The sequence below is a fragment of the Pinus tabuliformis genome, chromosome 8, assembly GCF_031772625.1.
Source record: "Pinus tabuliformis cultivar Carrire ecotype Pingquan chromosome 8, CPIR1, whole genome shotgun sequence".
Classification (NCBI taxonomy): Eukaryota; Viridiplantae; Streptophyta; class Pinopsida; order Pinales; family Pinaceae; genus Pinus; species Pinus tabuliformis.
This window is the reverse complement of record NC_142294.1, coordinates 95,538,568-95,560,516: the sequence shown is the minus strand read 5'-3', so window position 1 is coordinate 95,560,516 and position 21,949 is coordinate 95,538,568.

Genomic DNA, 21,949 nt, shown 5'->3' with positions numbered 1-21,949 from the left:
TCAGAGAGCCCTGCTACTTCATTAGCCATATCACTACCTTCAAGTTTACTCCTTGTGCAGAGAGAATAAACAGCTCCATGTCGATACTTCTCATGTCATCTCTTGAAGTGTAAGTCACCCGGTGGATGCCCCTTGGGAATTTATAAGCAATTCAAATTTCAAATTCATTGATTCCCGCTTGATCTAGCGACCTTGTGCAAAATCTGTGGCAGTGTGTTTCATATCTGACTCGTACTTCCTCTCTTAATTGCCCGCCACCTGCTCCCTTTTGCCATAATGCAGACATCTTGTCATGAATAGTGATAGGAATAGTCATATTTCTTCATATCAATGCATCGGTGCACTTTTTATCATGCAACTGTGAGCCAAAACAGCATGCAGCCCAGTCCGCGCACTTCTTTCCCCCAGATTTCTTTATCGTCCCACACTCTCTTTCAACTCGCTAGAGTGGTGAGACTGTCCCTCGAATGGTTAGTTAGGTAGCTTGGCCACCCATGTAGAGCTTCAGGCGACTGCCATTCACTCAGCCCTGAAAGAGGTCTCCATTGAGTTTGGCAAGTTGAACCACACCCCCATTGGTAACTTCTTTGATGATATAGGGCCCTAACCAATGCATTCGGAGTTTTCCAGGGAATTTCTCTAACTTACTGTCATATAGCAACACTAGATCATTCTCCTTGAAGGTGTGTACCTTAATATGGTGATCATGCCATGCTTTCTCGCGCTGCTTTTTTACTTGCTAATGGAATCCAGCCAAAAACTATTCTTCTTCCATTTCAGCTAGCTATGCGAGCCTTTCCTCCAAAGCCACACGATCTACCATACCTGTGACTGCCGTGATCCGCAGACTAGGCACAATGTATTCCATAGGCATGACGGCCTCCTTGCCATAGACCAACCGAAATGGTGTCTGGCCCATCAACTTCTTGCACGTGGTTCGGTATGCCCATAGCATAGTAGGGATGTGCAAGTCCCAGTCATTTCACTGCGCATTACAGACCTTGGTCAATGCGGTCTCCAAGATTTTGTTGAATGCCTCAACTGTCCCATTCGCTTGCAGGTGATATGGTGTACTTTGCTGGTGATATATTCGGAATTCCTCAGTGAGTGCGTTGATTATTTCATTCAAGAAATGCGTACCCCAATCGCTCATGAGAATTTTGAGACATCCAAACCTTGTCAGTATGTTTTCGAATAGAAATTTCGCATCTGTTGCAGCTGTACAATCCTTGACCAGTTATGCTTCTGCCCATCTGGTCAAATATTCTGTAGCGGTGATGATATAGCGAGCGCCTGTCTTTCCTCACAGCTCGATAGGTCCTACGAAGTTGATTGCCCACTTTTTGAATGGTTGTAGTGTCATTTGTGGCTGGAGTGTCATTTCATCTCTCTGCGATGGTTTCCCCGTCTGCTGGCATACGTCGCAGGCTTGGCAGTATGCTTTCGAATCCTGGTGCAGAGTGGGCCACCATAATCCTGCGCGAAGAATCTTTTGGGCTGTGGTGTGACCTACATAATGTCTGCTAGAAACCCCCCCATGTGCTTTGGCCAGGATCTGACCTCGCTCGAATTCTGGGACATACCTACACAATATTTCATAGTTCCCCATTTTGTAGAGGCAGCTTGCAATCACGATGAAGTTTGCTGCGCGTATTACCAATTCCTTCTTTTGCTAAACAGAATATCCTGGTGGCATGGTTCCTATAGTTAAGAAATGGAATATATCCTCAAAGTGACCATCCGCTACGTGCACCGCATATAGTTGTGCATCCGAGCGTCCATCCTCTAGATTTGTGGGTTCTTCGCTGGTCTCAATTTGGGACATGTGATCTAGTCCTGCGTTTAGACGTCCCGGCTTTATGATGACCTCAAAGTCATATTCCTGGAATAACAGTAACCATCTACAAATACACCCCCCCCAACACAAGCTTGTTCACTAGGTAATTTAATGCCGAGTGATCGATATACATCTTGAAGTGGCCTCCAAGCAGATAGTGGTGGAATTTTTGAAGCATGTATACCATTGCTAATCCCTTGCGCTTAGTAGTGGAGTAATTATTCTCAGCTTTCGAAAACCGACGACTTGCGAATGCAATTGGGTGATCAATCTCCTCCACTCCTGGTTGCATTAGTACCACCCCTAGTGCGATACATGATGCATCGACATGCACATGAAACTTAGTGTCCCATTTCGAAAATACCAATATAGGAGCTGATGCCATCTTTTCCTTGAGCGCTCTAGACTTTTGTTGCATTCCTCGTTCCAAAAATATGAAGCATCCTTCTTCAGAAATTGTTCCATTGGCACTGTAATTTGGACGTAGCTTTTGATGAACTTGCGATAGTAGCCTGTGTGTCCTAGTGTGGCGTGCAGTTGCTTTACACTTCGTGGTGCTTGCAGATTGAGGATGATTATGATATTTGTTGGATCCACCATCAGGCCTTGCTTACAAACCACATGGCCTAGTAGGTTCCCGAATGGGACAAGGAAAGTACACTTCTTTAAGTTAAGCACAATCTGGTGCCGACGACAAGTATCCAATATCAACCATAAGCTCACTACATGTTTTTAATCAGTCCAAACACGGTCCAATCATCAAGATAGACTTCTAAGAACTTGTGTATAAATTCTTTGAATGCTGCTACCACTATTCATGAAAATATCGTCGGCACATTATTCAGTCCAAAAGGCATCACTGTGTACTGAAAGCAACCCCATTCAGTGGTGAACTTCATTTTTCTCCTGTCCTCTGGCGCAATTTTGATGTGGTGGTATCCTGAGAACCCATCCGTGAAGGAGTAGGCTTCCTACCCCCCCACATTTTCCAGTACCTCATCTGTAAACGGAGCTGGGAATGGATCATTGACGCAAGCATCATTGAGCTTCCGAAGATCCACGCAGATACAAATCTCACCCTTTCTTTTCTTCTCCTGCACAACCATCATACTTACCAAATCGGACTCCTCGACTGGTTCAATGATTCCGACTACCAGAATCTTGTCCAGTTCTTCATAGAATTTTGCTTTATATTTTGGGTTCAATTGGTAGGGTCACTGCTTAACCAGTTTCGCATCGGGCTTCAATGTTATCTTCATCACTCCTAAGTCTCCTAGGATCCCTTTTTTTGTGATCTTTGTTGGGAATAAATCTTGATATTCGCGAAGCAATTCAACAACCTTCTCCACTGTGGCGTCGTCCCAATAGTCCCCAAGCATTGCATACTTCGGCTCGTCTTCTGTTGCAATATTGAACTGCCTCGTTTTCAATGGAACTATGATATTTGGATCTTCGATTGCGGGTCCGCACACTTCACGGCTCCCTTCTAATTCCGGAATATTAACATTTCGCGGATCGTCTTCATCATCTTCTACTTGGACATTATAGCATTCGAGAGCCTGACCAAGGAAGAAACATGGTAAGATTCTTTCTGTCTGGAGTGAATTTGTTTCTGCGATTAAAAAGTAGTTCTATCCACTAGCTTACATGTAGCAAACCATGATGAGATAGAAAACTCTTTGCCAATTGAAAGGGCAAAGTGTACAAGGTTACACCCAAGAATTTAGGAAAAGAGCTTTGATTCTAGGAATTTCATTAGACTCCCCTGAGACTCTATTGAAGTACATAGGTGGTCTACATAGCTACATGAGGCACACTATCCTCATGTTTAATCCCACTAGTATAGATGAGGTATCTGTTCAAGCTATGCATCTAGAAGCTAGAGGAAAGAATGGGAACCCAGAAGTTGGAGGATCATCCAAGGCCATTGCAAGCAAGAATAAGGTGAAAAGAAAACAGAAATGGAAAGAGAGGAAGGCGAACACTGCACAGAAAAGCAAGTCTTCATGCACTCACTGTAAGAAGGATGGGCATGATGATGATCTGTTGGATTCTACATTTGGAGTTGAGACCTAATAAGTTTGAGGGAAAGAAGAAGAACACTGTTGCAACTATTTAGAAATATCTGGGATCAGACTCAGGAGATGAAACCAAAATTGCAGCAACAGGTATAAAAGGTAAAAATTATGAAGAATCTACTAGTAATTCTGCACAATATATTAATGATGAAGAAAATGAGAGAAAAAGACATGAGCTTTTCCAAGCATCAAAATATTGATACTTTGTTTGATAGTGGCTCACAAGTAAATTTAATTTCTGAAGCAATTGTAAAGAAGTTGGGATTAGTAACGACACCTCATAAGAAACCATACCCATTAGGTTTTTTAAGTGATAAAGCACAACTACAAGTGACTAGACAATGTAAACTTAAGTTTTCTTTTGGGTCAACATTTGTAGATGAGGTTGAGTTAGATATAGTTCCTCTGGATATATGTGGAATTGTTTTAGGAAGTCCTTGTATAATAGAAAAGCTATTTTCTATAGAGGTGAGAACAAGCATATACTCGTCAAAGATGGAATCGAATACCTTGTAAGAGCTCATAAGCTCAAGAATAACTATACTCTCATAAACTGAGGGCAGATGAAACAAATTGTAAATTCATGCAAACAATTTTTACTGATGGTTGTAAAGGAAAAGAAACCTGATAAAACCAATGGATTTGAGGGCTATGATGCTAAGTAGGAAGCTAATTTAGAAAAATTTGTTTCAGAATATGATATCTTATTTCAAGAACCTAAAGGTCTGCCACCCAAAAAGGAAATAGTGCATGATATTAATTTGCAGCAAGATGCTCCATTGCCTAACATCGGAATGTACAGGTTGTCCGCTTTAGAGAATGCAGAAATCAAGAAGCAGGTGCAGTAGTTGCTCGACAAGGGGTTCACTAGACCTAGCACATCACCATATGGGTCTCCAATTGTCTTGGTGAGAAAGAAAGATGGCTCGTGGAGAATCTGCATTGATTACCGAGCACTGAATAAGATAACAATAAAAAATCGTTATCCCCTTCCTCGCATAGATGATCTATTAGATCAATTGAAAGAAGTTGTTTATTTTTCCAAGTTAGACTTGCATAGTGGATATCATCAGGTCAGAGTTGCAGAACAAGATGCATGGAAGACTGCTTTCAAAACAAAGCATGGATTGTATGAGTGGCTGGTTATGCCTTTTGGCTTCACTAATGCTTCTGCTACTTTCATGAGAATAATCAATGATGTACTCAAACCTATCCTTGATGATTTTTTTATTGTATATCTAGATTACATTATTATATTTAGCAAAATGTGGGAAGAACATTTAAAGCATGTTAAGCAGACACTAGATGTTTTGAAAAGAGAAAAACTTTATGTTAAACTCTCAAAATGTGAATTTGGCAAAACATTTTTGAATTATTTGGGACATATAGTAGACGGTGGTGAATTGAAGATAGATCCCTCTAAGGTTCCAGTCATTGTAAACTGGCCTAAACCCAAATCTGCTACAGAAGTTAGGAGGTTCTTAGGAGCAACACAATATTGGAGAAAGTTCATTTCTAACTTTTCCTTAATTGCAACTCCCTTACATGCTTTAACAGGATTGAACAAGGTGTTTTAGTGGGGAGGCAAATAGCAGAAAGCCTTTGACACCTTGAAAGAAAAGATTAGTACAACACTAGTACTAGCAGTGCCTGATCTTTGAAGACCATTTGAGATCCAAACAGATGCCAGTGACTATGCCATGGGAGCAGTGTTGATATAGCATGGTAAACCCATATGTTATCATTCTAAGACATTTAATTCTCCAGTAGTTAACTATCCCACATATGATAAAGAATTGTATGCATTAGTATAGAGTGTGAAAAAGTGGAAACATTACTTAATGGGAAAAGAGACAGTTATACATACTGATCATCAACCACTTCAATATCTACACTCCCAAAATAAGTTGTAGCAATCAAGACACTACAGATGGATGGGTTTTATACAACATTTTCATTTAGTGATCAGATATAAAAAGGGCATACACAATAAAGTTGCAGATATGTTATCTAGACCAATTATAAATGCATCTACTATACTTAAGCATAACTCAGTATTGCATGAGAGCTACATTGAACAATATGCTCAAGATATAGATTTTAAAGATGTATATGCAACTTTAAGTCAAGGAAAATGAATAGAAGAATTGGATTATCACCTTAAGGACCAAATCTTGAATCATCATGGGAAGCTATGCATTCCACAAACTGAAAGAGCAAAGATAATTCGAGAAGCACACACTTCTCTAATATTAGGTCACTTTGGTGTAAGTAAAACGGTTGCACAGCTGCAAAGATTTTTTTATTGGCCTAAAATGAATGAGATAGTTTCTAGATATGTAAGAGGGTGTGCCATGTGTGCTAAAAGAAAGCCCAACAATAGAAAACTAGGCTTGTACACTCCACTTCCAGTTCCTTCTCATCCTTGGGAAAGTATTTCCATGGACTTTGTGGGAGGACTGCCTAAATCTAGGAAAGGTCATGACTATTTATATGTTGTTGTGGATAGGTTTAGCAAAATGTGTATTTTGATACCTTGTAACTAACAGATTACAGCTGAACAAACTTCAAAGTAGTTCTTTTAGCATGTATGGGTTCATTTCGGATTACCCACTTCCATTATATCTGATCAAGACACTTGATTTGTTGGGAAGTTTTGGTCGAGTTTGTGGGAACTGATGGACACCAAGCTGAAGAAAAGCACAACCTTTCATCCACAGACAAATGGCCAGATAGAAGTAGTCAACAGGACAGTGATCCAGTTGCTCAGAGGCTATTGCAGCGAGCATCCCAAACTTTGGGATGAACATTTGTGTTGTGTGCAGCATGCTTACAACCGAGCAAAACATTATTCTACACATAGATCTCCTTTTGAGACCTGCTTTGGTTTCACACCAAGGTCTTCCTTGGGTTTTGTCTTTGGTAAAGACATAGTAGTTGATGGACAAAGTGATGTGGATAAGGAAACCAAGTTCATTGAACAAATCCAAGAGATTCACCAGGTAGTATAGGAACAGCTGGAAAAGAGCCAAGCCAAATATAAGGCAAGGCATGACAAGCATCGGATGGAGCATAGTTTCCAAGTTGGTGATCAAGTCTCGCTGTATATCAACAAAGACAGAATGCAAGGTGAAGGTAAAAAGCTAAAACCAATAAGGTATGTGCCTTTCAAGATACTTGAGAAAATTGGTGAGAACGCTTTTTGTCTTGATTTACTAGCTTACATGCACATCTACTCAGTCGTTAATGCAGACAACTTGAGACTATTTGAACCTTCATTAATTGAAGATCCCAAAGAGTAGAGTCAATTGCCTTCTATTGATGATCTGTTACCTGAATATCTCAATGAATTGCAGGAAGACACAGTTCTGGACAGGAAGGTGAGGATGACGCGTAGGGAAGATGTTGAGTACCTCAGGATTGGACTCAAGGGTTCAAATACAAGCAGTGCAAAATGGATAGAGATTGGACAAGTGAGGCAGCTATACCCTCACTTAGTCGATGCTTGAAAACCAACTTTTGGTGGTCCAAAAGAGTTTTCAATGGGAAGGTCGTGATCTGAATTGGATACTTAAACATCTCCATGACCGTTTCAAATTATTTCAAGCTTCAAAATCTTATGAATGATGAGCTTATCAGAAATGACCTCTAGACAATAGAAATTTGTGGCCAACACGGAACAACGAGGACCCTCGATCAAAGCACACTGACTGTTTGCCCATGGAGACCGCGAATGGACGCAAAGCCTAATCACGTATCGCAGGGAAAAACCCTCAGCGAAGGAAAGCCTCGAGTGCTTGGTCACAGGGAAAAGCATACAATCGCACGGAAATTGCCGATTCCGTCAAAAGGCGGGTCTCGTGCCCAAAACTGACAGGATATCGCATGCACTTCGAGTGGTGAGCGGGTTTGGCCGAGTTTAGCACGATGCCACACACCGAGTGACACATGTCCAGCAGATGAGAGAGAAAACTGCTTACATTGCATGAGTAACAGTCAAGCAACTTACCCGCGCGATATAGACAGAGACGGTAGGATCTGGAGGCTCTAGATCAATGACGGAGAATCAAGCCGATGGAAGACCAGATTTGACGGGGAAATATTGTGAGGTACATGAAATTTTAGGTCCAACATGACCGATGAGTTGGGAGAGGAAAAATTTCGTGGGCAATCTTGGAGCAATGGAAATAACGACTATTCAAAGAGAACTGACACTCAGTTCATGAGGAAACAAGTGGCCACCTCCCTGAGAAGCATTACACAGTAATGGTGATGCAGAGCAGGGGAATTCCAGCGGACAGAGGCGGGCGATCCAGAGAGCTAGGAAGTAGAAACGAATAGTCAGGAAGCAGATTAGATTTAAGCCACAAACAGACAAAGAGCAGAAGAGAAGGGGGGAACAGAAGTATAGAGAAATAAATGAATTGTAGAGAATGGAGAAGACGAGCTAATATGCAGAGAAAAGGCAGCATCGAGCAGAAAAAACAAAGAGAGTCCGAGAGTCTGTGAACTCCAAAGAAGGCTTGAGAGGTTCAAGCAACTCCGCTGTGTGTACCTGTCAGGTATTGAGTATCAAATTGGACTCATACCACTGAGACCAGTTGAGGTCGAGATTTAGTAAGGGGATTTTATGTACTCTAGATACTTGGGGGATCCAAGTACAATCCTACTGATCATTCTCTGTTAAGTGAGACTCAAATTGAGCTCCTTATTGTAGAATCTCTGCTTTAAGACACAATATAAAAGGCCACCACTAAAGGTTGGACTAGGAGACGTAGCCCAGGAGGATTGGGTGAACTCTTTATTAAATTTGTTGTGTTTTGTATTTACTTACTATGTTTCTCTCACTGTTTCAAGTGCCTATTTATTTCACAATCTTATCGATCTGTTGCTTAAAATAACATAGGCACACCCCAGCACATGAGTCTGTAATAGCTTCATTAATTAACTGAGATCATTCACGAGTGATTTCAGATCAATTCCTTCTTTAATTCAGTCTGGATGTCTGTTGTCCCTGTCGTTGGATGATCGCTTGAGTACTTTATGTACCATGTCAGTGCTCGGTCCTGTAGCGCGCTGACTAAGGTAGCCTTTCTGATATTATCATCCATAATTTGTTGCGCCTTCCATACTAATGTTAATACAAACCAGAATTATTCCGGGTCTTCGCCTCCTGCTCCTTTGAATACCGGTAACTGGATCACGCTCATCATTGTTACCCTTGAACTAATATCGTCCCTGATTTCTTTGAGTTCCTGCATTTCACACTGAACACCCTTTAGGCATATCCCAGTCCTGACAATGGAACAATTTGTTGGCTGGTATGGGCCTGACCCAGGTTCAGAAGAATTATTTAGCCAAGCAAATCCCGTCGCTACCGGCCCTTTCGGCAACAGTCTGCGAAGTGTGGACTAAGGTCTCACCCAAGGTCGCAGGGGAGGGTGTTGGAACTAGGTTTCCACACCCTTGGGGTGTCTAGATGTGACCTAGAGGGTTCGCGCAACCTCTCGCAGCGTTGCACTGGCCTGTTTCGCAGATCTAAACACGAAACACATTGTTGCTAGTTATCATTACACTATTTACATATCTACTTTATGTGATGAAGTATTACTTAGAAAGGTATTTAAGGAAACATTTATTAGCTTTACTCAGTTCGCATACTTAGATTAACCATAGATTCAAATGTATTCAGAATGTAAGTAAATAAACAATAATATCAATCATTAAAAAATCTAGATCTGCGATACTTCAGATTAACACGAATTATATCAAAACAACTAATCTTTATTTCCTTTCTTCAATACATCCGGATCTACCCTGTGCACTCAGCTGCAAGGGTCTGCACACACAGCTGCGGACTCTTCCAGGCCTCTATGCACAAAGCTGTAGAGCCTCTATCCACTACCCACACTCTCAACTCGGACTTATAGACGCTTACCGGTTGCTCTTATCAAAAACCCATTACATCAAGATCATCACCAAACCTTAGCTACCTCTACCCATAGAGCCTCGCTCTATTTATACCTTTCCATGGACCGTGATCCACGGGCGGGCCGACCCAACTTACATTTCTTTACACTATTTCCGGGTGGACTACACTTTGACTTTGACCTATTACACATCGCACTCTGTGCTTCTCGGGGAATCTTTACCCAAAATCACAGGCTTCGTGCCCCATCACCTGTTATAGACATTTTTGTGCCTTACAGCTATAAGCATGAAATGTCCATAAACCAAGGGATCCTAGGTCCCTAAAAGTGTTGTTCCGACCCCTAAAGGAACAAGGTCAACAAATTACAGCTTCTCCCAGAAGTTCTCCACCAGGAACTGCTCAGAATCAGTCAAATCAGGATCATTTCAGCTGCTCCACTAAATAGCTGAATTTCATAGCACCCAAATACACTAGCTAGGTGCGTTGCAACGCACCTAAATGCACTACCAGGGTGCGTTGAGCGGGAAATGACAAATGGCAGTGCCATTCCGCGAGGTGCAAAGACAATGGAAGCTTCCAGAATCTTCTCCAATGACACTTGCCTCACTGAGTTCGACCAAGGATGAGTAAGAGGCTCTCAATCTCCAAGTGGAAGAAAGAACTGACAGAGAGAAGCCACTAGTCAAATCATAAGCTGACTCATCCTCCTTGCATACATCTATATATGGATTCCTCATCCCAGAGATCCAGAGGCTGGAATTTTGTACATTGCAAAGAATTGCTGTTGGTTTTGAGATAGATATCAAAGTATTGGGTGATTTATGCTTTGTTGGAGGTGAAGAGGGGTTTCTTTGCTGGGAGGTTGATGCTGGATCAGGAATCATCGGTTGTAACTCCTCCTGGATCTTCTTGTTATATCAATAAAACTATTTGAGTTTCTCCTACATGCTTGTGTATCATTGATGTTTGTTACATTTGTATGTTTAGCTTAAATCTGATCCTAAGCTTTTTATGAATATAAACCTATGTCTTTGTATAGTTTCCTTCTTCTGTGATCTTGCAGGTACTTGGTGAAGCTAGGTAAGTAAGGGAGCAGGTAGCTGGAAGCTGTCAAAGAGGAGAGAGATTGGATCAAAGGACTAGCGCAAGACACAGGTTGGTTCATCCTATTCCTCTTCGTTTATAGTTCATAAAGAAGAATACAAAAGTAGTTTTCTCTGTTTGTTTCTAAGGTCACTGTCACACCTTAGTGGGATAGGGTCGTTCTGAATAGACACTTTTCCCGTTAACAAAATGGCGACTCCACTGGGGACGATTGTCTAATTAGTTTGTTTGTGTTTCTCTTGTTGTTTGTTTCATAAACTTAGAAGTAGCAATCGAACTGCATTTGCCATTAACAAATGCAAAGTAGACATCTGCTACTTCAATCCATTCACTGGATCTGTTTATGATTTGAAAAGTTGATTCACAAATGATCTGGTTGCCCTTTGCGATAGCTCTTACACCTCCTTTAAATCTACCCTCTGATTGTGCATTACTGATTGCTTTTACTCGGCCAAAAACCATAGATTAAACTACAAACCGTGACCCAGAACCCGGATAGAATTCTCGTTTCTACCCCAGCGCAGGCTCTGTGAAGAGGTTCTGCATTTCAATGCACTTCCCGAGAGGGATACCTGCGCTGAAATACAGTTTCTCTGTGTAACAGGTGCGCTGATCAGCCTAGCCTTGTGCAGCTGAGGTTCTTTGCTTCATTCTTTCCAGTTTTGTCTCTGATTTTTGCAGCCTGTGATCAGTGTATGTGTCTATTTAAAAACCCCTTTTCCTTGCCGTAATTCCACCTCCTTTGTACAAAAAGACTGTAGATGTTTTTGTGTGTTTGTTGCGTCATTTACAGTTTTCCATTGCAAAAGTAGAATAGTCATACTGTCGTCCTTTGATTTAGATCTGTCGCAAGTGTCGATTTTGATCATAGGAGAAAGTTTATTTGCTGTTGACAGTCAATTATGCTTTTACTTTTGCCTTTGGTTTGAATTTGTGACTTTCTAGTGTCGAAACGAGTATTTATTTCAAAATCATAAAGTGTCGTAATCATCTCTACCTTTTGATTTCGAAAAGAAGCTTGTTTGTGTTTGTCACTTGAAAGCAAATTCAGATTTGTACATCAACTTTCTTTTTAGGCATCAATATTAAGAAAGTGAAAAACAAATACATGCACATGTGCATTTGCATATTGACAGTCTGTTTGGCTTGATTTAGGAAAGTGCATTTACAGTGTGCTCTTTGCTCTTTGTGAAAAGATTGTGTCTTTCTTTACCCCTTGTACCTGGATCTTCATTGCTGAAAAGAGATAAAAGATTGCTTATCATCTTTAGATTGCATTTTAGGAATTACATCTACATCTCGTGGTGAACCCAAAAGGCAAACTTCATAAGAAAGATCAACTTAAAATAAATTCAATGAATCTAACAACGCTTTGGAACTTAACGCACAACATTTAGAGGTCTAGGCTAGAGACGTATTCCTGCGTCGTAAAACCTGGTAACTGTTGTCCTCACTGATGGTTGGGTGATTCCTCCACTTTGAGACGATAAGTGCCAGTATGGACTTGTGCTCCCACGTACCGTCGAGTATATATTGGGAGACCCCTATAGGCTTAAATCCTTTATCCATAGGAAGCCGTGTCGGCCGCCCTACTGATCGCAATGCACCGAACACAGCATTCGGGAAGATTGACTACCGTACCGTAAAAAGTATTCTGCAGTTTTGCTATTGGTTTGGTACTCCCTCTACCTAGATCTCCAGAGCAGTCCCTTTCGTTCCTTTTCAGACTCCTTAACGGAAAAGGTCAATCTAAGCACTTGTCACTTCAGGCTCATTAAAAATCGAAGGAGACTAGAGTCATCTTTTGTTTTTTCTCGACTCTTAAAAACTGAAAAAACAAGTTGTGTCAAAGCGTCTAAAAATTTATTTTAAACGGAATATTCATTACCCCTTTTCCTATGTTGAACTTAGGTTGAGAAAATGGAGTCTACCAACCAAGGAATTCCCCTTGGTGGAAATCCTAGTCCCTTCTCCTCTTGGGGAGATGTTGGTGCACCCCATATGGCCACATTGTCGCTTCCAGGACTGAAAATTGGCTTGCCGGTATGGCTCTTCTCAACCAATGTCGTTCAGAACACCATTATTCCTGAACAATCAAATCAGTAATTAGACGAGTCCAGAGTTTCCCACCAGCCTTCTACTTCCTCTAATTCTTCCTCTCCTCCTTCCTCTTCGCTTGATGGAACTAGTAAAGCTAAAAGCCATGTTCCTAAGGAGAAGAAGGAAAAAAAGAAGAAAGAGAAGAAGAAGAAGGAGCCAAAGGCAAATGGGGAAAACGAGTGTCGTCTAACGAAAATCCACACACTGCACCGACCAGGCCTAAATCGCCATGTGTCATTTGCAAAGGAGACCACTTTCACAGAGATTGTCCTTGCATCCCCCGGATACTAAGGGACTGGTCTCCTCATTTGCACAATCCGGTGTCATCAACCTCTGTTGATCACATTGAAAGCACACCGTCAACTAGTGAAAGTGAAGCCCCAGGACAAAAAGGGAAAGCTAAATTTCCTTGTAAACTGTGCGAAGGCAGTCATGCCGTCCACCATTGTCCCTTCTTAGACGAAGCTAAAAGAGTTTTGGATGATCGTCCGGTTTCACCGTTACGACCTCCTCCTGGATATAAAAAACTCTTGCCGTGTCCATCGCTAGTTGAGAATCCAGCTGGCCCGCTCAAGTGGTCGGCTGAAACACCTATCATTGAAGATAAACCAACTGAATCCATACCAGACGAAAGTCAAAAGGTCAAGGCGGAAGTTGACCCGGTCTTGCCTTCAGAGGCTTTATCTTCAGATGATACAGTCACTGAAGAGAACAAAGATGACACCGTCCAAATTCTCTTCGTCAACACAAACTCCGACGAACATGGGGGCAATCTACCCATTCCTTTACCACAGGAAGGAAGTTCGTCAGAGCCATACCCGGCCGTCTACTCGGTCCCACCTCCAAGCAACCTAGTTGTCTCCTTCGACTGGAATCAACTAGGCAGACCCCGTTTACCAGCAAGCATACCATTCTGAATTATCATTCAAATATATAGAATGGTCATGGCTGGTACCATCGTAGATGAGGGGGCTTCTGTGAGTATCCTTTCCTCTACTGCTTGGAAAGCACTTGGTTCACCATCGCTTTTGCCTGAGATGAGAAATATGACAAGCTTTGATAAAGGAACCAGTCGACCTTTAGGGATCCTTCCCGATGTGCCCATAACATTGAGAGGAAAGACAGTTCGCATGAACGTAATGGTAGTTCAAGGACCCTTGGATTATAACCTGCTCATTGGACGAGACTATATTTATTGCATGGGAGCCATCGTCTCCTCACTCTTTAGAGTAATGTGTTTTCCGCACGAAGGAAGAGTGGTCAAGCTCGTGGACCAGCTTTCATTTCCCGGATCACGAATAGCAAATAGTCATATACCATCCCTAAATGGTCTCTTCACGCAAGAAATGTCTCAATCCCTAGTCCGTCCTCCCGATAAGCGTGAGTAATTCGAAGGGATATGACTGAAACCCAGGGGGCATGCATCCTGGTCTGCTTCGGCAGGAAAACTTCGGGTATAGGGTAGGTTTCCGCGGGAGCATATGACTAGTCTGTACCCCGTCCGTCAGTGGAAGAGGAGTTATTCTAGAATAAGATTCTCTTGTCAAAGTTATGTGAGTTGGCGGGCTTCGTCGCTCACCTTTGTTTATCTCGGTAGACATCACCGAAGAAATGTTTCATTCGCAACGCGAATAAGACAATCTTTGGTAACCTGTAAGAGGTAGGCCTCTCCTGATAGAACAAATGTTTTGTCTGCAAATTGAGGGGTAACCTTGAAACCATATTTTATACCTGGGGGCATGCAAACCATTTAGAGTGCAAGCGTGGGGCGGCTATTTATTTTTTAAATTTTTAGGACCTCTAACCCTTTAAACTCGTAGGATTAGTCGTCACCTAACTTGCATAAAGAAAGGATGTGGGGCAAAAATCTAAAAATTGCCATTTTTATATGAGACATTCCTATCATATGACTGGATTAATCGAGCAGTTTTAGCACATAGTTCAAGCTCGTTAAAAAATAAACATAAGACAAGAGCAAATGTTTCCACCCGCGTTTAAGCTCGTTAAAAAATGAACTATTCCCCGGTAAATAACCACCGTGAATGTAGTACTTCAGCCATTAAAGCCTTGGTCGTGTTTGCACCGTCACCTCCACTTTTCAGTTGGCCGATCATTCACCTCCATTTGATTGTTTACCCATTTTGAGGAACAGCTGCGAAGAGTGATTTCACTAAGCCATCCTTGTGACACTGTCGTGATTGGAAAATTCCAACCCTTACCTGGAATCAGCTGCTACCCATTTTATCACTCGTTCCTCAAAAGACGAGTCTTCTTTAAGCTCTTTTCAACTGACTCATAAAATATGAAAAGATTGCCGAGTTTTGGCCTTCCAGCTCGTTAAAGCGACGGGAAGTGCTATCCCTCCTCTAGATTTTAATCTTTTTGGACCTGAGGGATTATTGCACAAAAAGATCGAGCGCTTGTTTTGTTCAGCTCGTTAAAACTATCGAAAATTCATCCCTTCTATATTGTTTTATACTTTTTCGGACTTAAGGGATTAGATGACGAAAAAGGAATTTTGGAGTTACCTTTACGTACCTTTTCAGACTCTCTAAAAATGAAAAGGACCGAGTTATCTTTGTCGTTAAACTCGTTAAAAAGATTAATAGCGACAAACTTGTCTTTAGACGAGAACGAGTTTCACTATCGCTAGGCTCGTTAAAACATAGCGATGGGTTTGCCCGAAGGGAAAATTATAGAACAAGCATATGTTATCCTCCTCAAGCTTGACAAAAATAAAGAGGTACTGGTCAGCAATGACTAGGGAAAAATTGGGAAGAAAACTCAAAGAATCTTTATTGGTAGCAAGTCGCTCTTGAACATGACACTTCCGCTCCGTGTCCGAGTCGGGTTGGGTTGTTTCATTCACCGGTCACATCACCGTGGTCACGCCATACCATCCACATTTGGGGTTAATGCTACCAATCCATCACATAAGTGTCGCCGACATGTTCAAGAGAAGTCATCCAGAGAATTCACCTGTGTCCCATCCACTACCATACATTATACTTCATTTTTTCATGACCGCCATCCTGAACCGTATATCATCAGATTGTTTCACCTCCATCAAAATCATTTGCTCCGTTCTGTGTCATTATTGTGGGATTCATTAAGGCCCTCCTTTGATGGATCGCTTCTTGTCGACATCAGCTCATTATCCAAGAAGTTGATCTAGGAACACCCCATTCAGTACTTTGAAGTTTGCATGCCTCAATGGCAAGTTTCTCACTTCCGGCGACAGGTATACATCAATGACCTTCGACCGAAAGATTCTGCATGGTGTTCGATGCCAAATCGTTTATTCACACCACGTGAATTGTACTGCAGTACCTTTAGGGTCATCATCATTATCGGTGATTCCTCTCATGCTTGTTAACAGTTTACATCATTGACTGGTAACCAAGCGACGTCTTTCCATGTTCGACTTCAAAACATTTCTCACATGGATTGACTTGTACTTCGAGTGAAGATCGGACGAGATTGAAGACCCCGGATCTAGTTTCATCCATCCGGGCTGCGATATATATTCAGGAAAATAAAGACATTGAAATGTACAGCATTGCAGCACAGATAATCATCCTACCAAAAGGATGATGGCTCTATCAGAATCATCAGTCTACCATTAGACGATTGTCTATCCTATGTACATGAAAATGAATTTATAAAGCTGAGCATGGGAATGCCCGCCTCAGCTAGATCATGAAAACAGTATGAAGATAATGTATTGTATTGTATCTTATTACAGGTCTCCTCCCAGCATTGAAAGAACTTCGGATCCTCCTAATAAAGCATTTCACCCGATAAACGGCCTCATACTTTACGGGGCAACTATTATAGACATTTTTGTGCCTTACAGCTATAAGCATGAAATGTCCATAAACCAAGGGATCCTAAGTCCCTAAAAGTGTTGTTCCGACCCCTAAAGGAACAAGGTCAACAAATTACAGCTTCTCCCAGAAGTTCTCCACCAGGAACTACTCAGAATCAGTCAAATCAGGATCATTTCAGCTGCTCCACTGGCTAGCTGCGTTGCATAGCACCCAAATACACTAGCTAGGTGCGTTGCAACGCACCTAAATGCACTACTAGGGTGAGTTGAGCGGGAAATGACAAATGGCAGTGCCATTCCGCGAGGTGGAAAGACAATGGAAGCTTCCAGAATCTTCTCCAATGACACTTGCCTCACTGAGTTCGACCAAGGATGAGTAAGAGGCTCTCAGTCTCCAAGTGGAAGCAAGAACTGACAGAGAGAAGCCACTAGTCAAATCATAAGCTGACTCATCCTCCTTGCATACATCTATATATGGATCCCTCATCCCAGAGATCCAGAGGCTGGAATTTTGTACATTGCAAAGCATTGCTATTGGTTTTGAGATAGATATCAGAGTATTGGGTGATTTATGCTTTGTTGGAGGTGAAGAGGGGTTTCTTTGCTGGGAGGTTGATGTTGGATCAGGAATCATCGGTTGTAACTCCTCCTGGATCTTCTTGTTATATCAATAAAACTATTTGAGTTTCTCCTACATGCTTTTGTATCATTGATGTTTGTTACATTTGTATGTTTAGCTTAAATCTGATCCTAAGCTTTTTATGAATATAAACCCATGTCTTTGTATAGTTTCCTTCTTCTGTGATCTTGCAGGTACTTGGTGAAGCTGGGCAAGTAAGGGAGCAGGTAGCTGGAAGCTGTCAAAGAGGAGAGAGATTGGATAAAAGGACTAGCGCAAGACACAGGTTGGTTCATCCTATTCCTCTTCGTTTATAGTTCATAAAGAAGAATACAAAAGTAGTTTTCTCTGTTTGTTTCTAAGGTCACTGTCACACCTTAGTGGGATAGGGTCATTCTGAATAGACACTTTTCCCATTAACATGACAGCTGTGCAGGGCTTCTGCTACCCAACACTAGTTAATACACCAGTTTCTCGTAACAAGGAAGTAACACTTTCTTCAGAAGCTTTGGGTCTGTTTCAGGTGAAAGCACCCTAGGGATTTGAGTTAGAACCCCAACAGAGCAGAACAAAACTACGACAAGAAATACTGAAACAGCTCATGCAAGATACTTATATTATCAAACTATGTAAGAGTGGTTGTACGCAGATTTCCTTCTTTCGAGTAGGTCCCGCAGGGCTCAAACCCTCTACAACTCTCGATGTTCTTCAAACCTGAAAATCATTCAATTCGAATATACATAGTAGTATAGAAGTAAATCATATTCACGAAATTGACTTTATATCATATAAACAAATGATTGATCATACATCGAAACGACATTCATATATGAATTAAAACATAATTTGATGCATAGACATAGTTAATTTCAGAAACAAGACGTCATTTCTTTTATTGCAGTAAGATATAAATAACATGGAGGGAATCCACCTGAGTCTTTCTCTGGCTCCAAGCAGAACCGTCCTTCGGATTCATCCTATCCCAGCCTTCAACAATCTTCTTCCATCACCAACACCATGATATCTCAAGAAAAATGAAGGATATCTATAATCAAGGAAACAAGGGTTTCCTGAAGCTTGGGGAAGTGCATGAAGCACAGGGATTCATCATACTCAGTCAGGGATAATATCAGTATAATAAATCCATCTCTTCTCCTCCTTAAGGCCTTCCCATAGAGGTCTATTTATACCTCTCCCAATTAGTTTTCTAGTTGGGCCACGGGCAACAAGAGGTAATCAATAGATAAAACCCATGAACTCCACCAAAAATTAAGGAAATTTAACTTTTTAAGTGTTTTAATACATATACGCAGGTTGGGTATCGACTAACCCACGTGTACATGCTTTTAGCTCAAGGCAAAGTAGTGTACAAGGAATAAAACATTGTTTTTTATATATTTGGACCAAGTCTGGAAGGAGGGGTTTTCCTAGGCCATAAATGAAGCATCATATATACCAAGAGTGGTAAATGGTGCTATAACAAATGCCCCCTAATATATGAGGTCAGAAGGGGTACATGGTAGCTAAAATGTATTAAGTGTATGGAAAGAATCATGCCGAGACTGAGAAGGACTTCACCAAAATTCAGCCTGCCAAGCCATCAAAATGGATTAGAAAGAAACTGCTGTCTGAGGTGGGCATACCCATGCTCAAAGAAAGTAAAGCATGTCTGCATATAAAGTACAAGCGGATCCAATATGTATACTAGTATAAAGGAACTGAAAGTACATAATGGATTATCTGATCGTGATCAAAAAAGTAAATGTCTGAATATCACATACAAGAAGACGATCAATGACGCTGAAGGATGAAGTTGATCACTGATGTCAAAAAATGATCCCAATAGTACCAAATGAACATGATGGAATAAAATGATACTACATCGCAACTTGGATGCCAGCATATAAGAAGTCACTGTTAAAAACTACAACATATAAGGTGGATGGTGTCAACTAGCAGCAACAGGAGAAATTGACAATTGAACCAAAACATGTTGATGCAACCTGAGGTCTTCACCGACCATCACGGTACATTTCTACACAATGGGAATGAATGATCTGAGGTCGACCACGTGAGAAATCGTTTGATTACCGGTCATTGATGTATACCGTTAACAAATGCGAGACTACTCACCGATAATGATAATGAGAGTCAAGGTACCTAGTACAATCTAACAAGTGCAAATGAATGAGCTGAAGTCGAACACTTGAAAGAATCTATCAATCAAGAGACAATGATGGTTTCCCACTGTCGATAGTGAAGGAATTTGCCACTGATGACTGCAAACCCCAAGGTACTGCCAAATGGACTCTAGATCTTTTTCCCATAGCAAATGAGCTGTAGTCAATAGGAAAAGATCTGCTAGAAGGAAGGCATTAAGGCATCCTTCATCAATCTAGCGTGAGTGTAACCCGTATGTCAATAATGTGGAAGGAATCAAATGAAAAAAATGTAGTAACCCAACTAAAACACGTTTCCGGCGTACACAAGATGTAGCTAGCGCATGATAGAAACCCTATAAACCAACCAATAATGAAAGCTGATACAGAGGCAAGGAATCCACCAATAGGGTCAAATGGAAACCAAGGCACTGCATGAATCCCTTTGTGTGATAATGAAAGCTGATGTCGAACACAAGGGAAACCGCTCAGTCAAAGACCCATGATGCTGATCGATGCTGATCACAAGATGACCTATCAATAATGAAAATAGGGCCAAGGTGCAGTGCTAGATCTGCCCACAGAGCAATTTTTCGTAGTCAATAAGGACAAGACCCGCTAGCAAGAAGTCAACAGATACCTTCTCAAACCGGCACGAGCAAAGGACCAATATAACTGATGTGATGAAAAACATGACACTGACAACCATGGATGGCCGACCAAAAAATAAGTCAAGAGACACCACAGAGAGGCCGACTCAGGTTTACTTCCCTTGAACAAAAGCATGACTCATTGATGACTATATGGCAGCATATGATAACTCTGTATAAGTTTGTCATGCATGAGGCATAAGAAAACTCTCCATATGATTAGAAGAGGTAACCAATCGGAGGAGTACTAACTCAATAACAAGGTTAAGGCGCTCCTAATTCAAACTAAATCCCACCCCAATGGAGGAGAGACTTTCTTTTGAGTGCTTTGTTCAAGGGTAACACGACTAACCCTAGGTGCCCACAAAATATGGAAATGTTGTCCCGTTCCCGCTCTTTTTGGAACATATAATTTTTTTTGTCTTTTCCTTTAAGCTAGAAAAGGAATAAAAGAATGCTATACTACAGTGGAAAGAATGAGTGTCAGAGAAATAGATGATCCAGTTCCTGTGAGGGGAATATTCCTATGCTTAATGAAGGGAGGCGAAACTGGTCAACGACACTCAAAGGGATGCTCTTTCCACGAGTAAAAGGATGCATCAAGTTGCAGAAGCTAAGTGATTTCATGGTTGACTTTACAGAAGACATGGTCAAATAAGTGGCTTAAACACGAGTCCAAGTGAAGCCGGCTCAAGGCCAAAAGGTGAAAATAGTCAAAATGCAACGTAGTAGGAAAACTCAACACAAAGGAGCCTCTAGGGTATAAGACCAGAAATTAGCTTGGAAGAAAGAAGAATGTGTCTTCAACGCATCAGTCATGGCGGGACTAAAGAGGACTCTCGAGCCTACTCAGTATAGTAGCATGGGAAACCAATGTCAGCGAGGATCTAACTAATATTCCCATGTAAAGGATGGCTCTAACATCGCATCATGATTTAAAAAAATTGGCGAGTGAAAATGTTTTGCTAACCAAGATATGATGGGGTCGACCCTATGGCTAATGTATCACTGAATGGAGGCTAGTATGAAAGATGAAATAGAAAATGGTTTTCCCTAACCTAAATGCTAGTGAGATAATGATACCTACCATGACGGGTCAATGGTCATTGGACTGAAACAACATCTCGAAGAAGTCTCCAAAATTTCCTGTAAAAACAACCCATTCTCAACAATCCAAGCCCATAGATTAAAAAATCCAGGAGACAAAATTCAATTTTTGAAAAAATATTTCGCAATTTCAAAGTTATATAATTACTTTTGGACTCACAATTTTTTTCATTTCTATTTGGAGCAAAGAGTTGTGGAGCAAAACTAAGCAAGCTTTCCTCTGAATAATTGGACCATTCGAATCACCCCAAAGTCTCTAGGTAATCCTCAAATCCTACTTGTAATGCTTTATGATAGTTTTTAAAAGTTTTTTCAAAGTTTTGACTGCGGGAAACTATGACCAAAAATTCAACTCTGCGTACACGTGGGTTGGATGTGAGTAACCTGCATATACGACGGCCCTACACATGACTATGTGTAGAGGGAACCTGCGTGTACACGAGTTAAAGATTTAACATATAAGTTAATGGTTGAAACTTCAATTTTTTATAGTATGACTATCACTTAGAGGGAAAGAGAGCATATCACCATAGA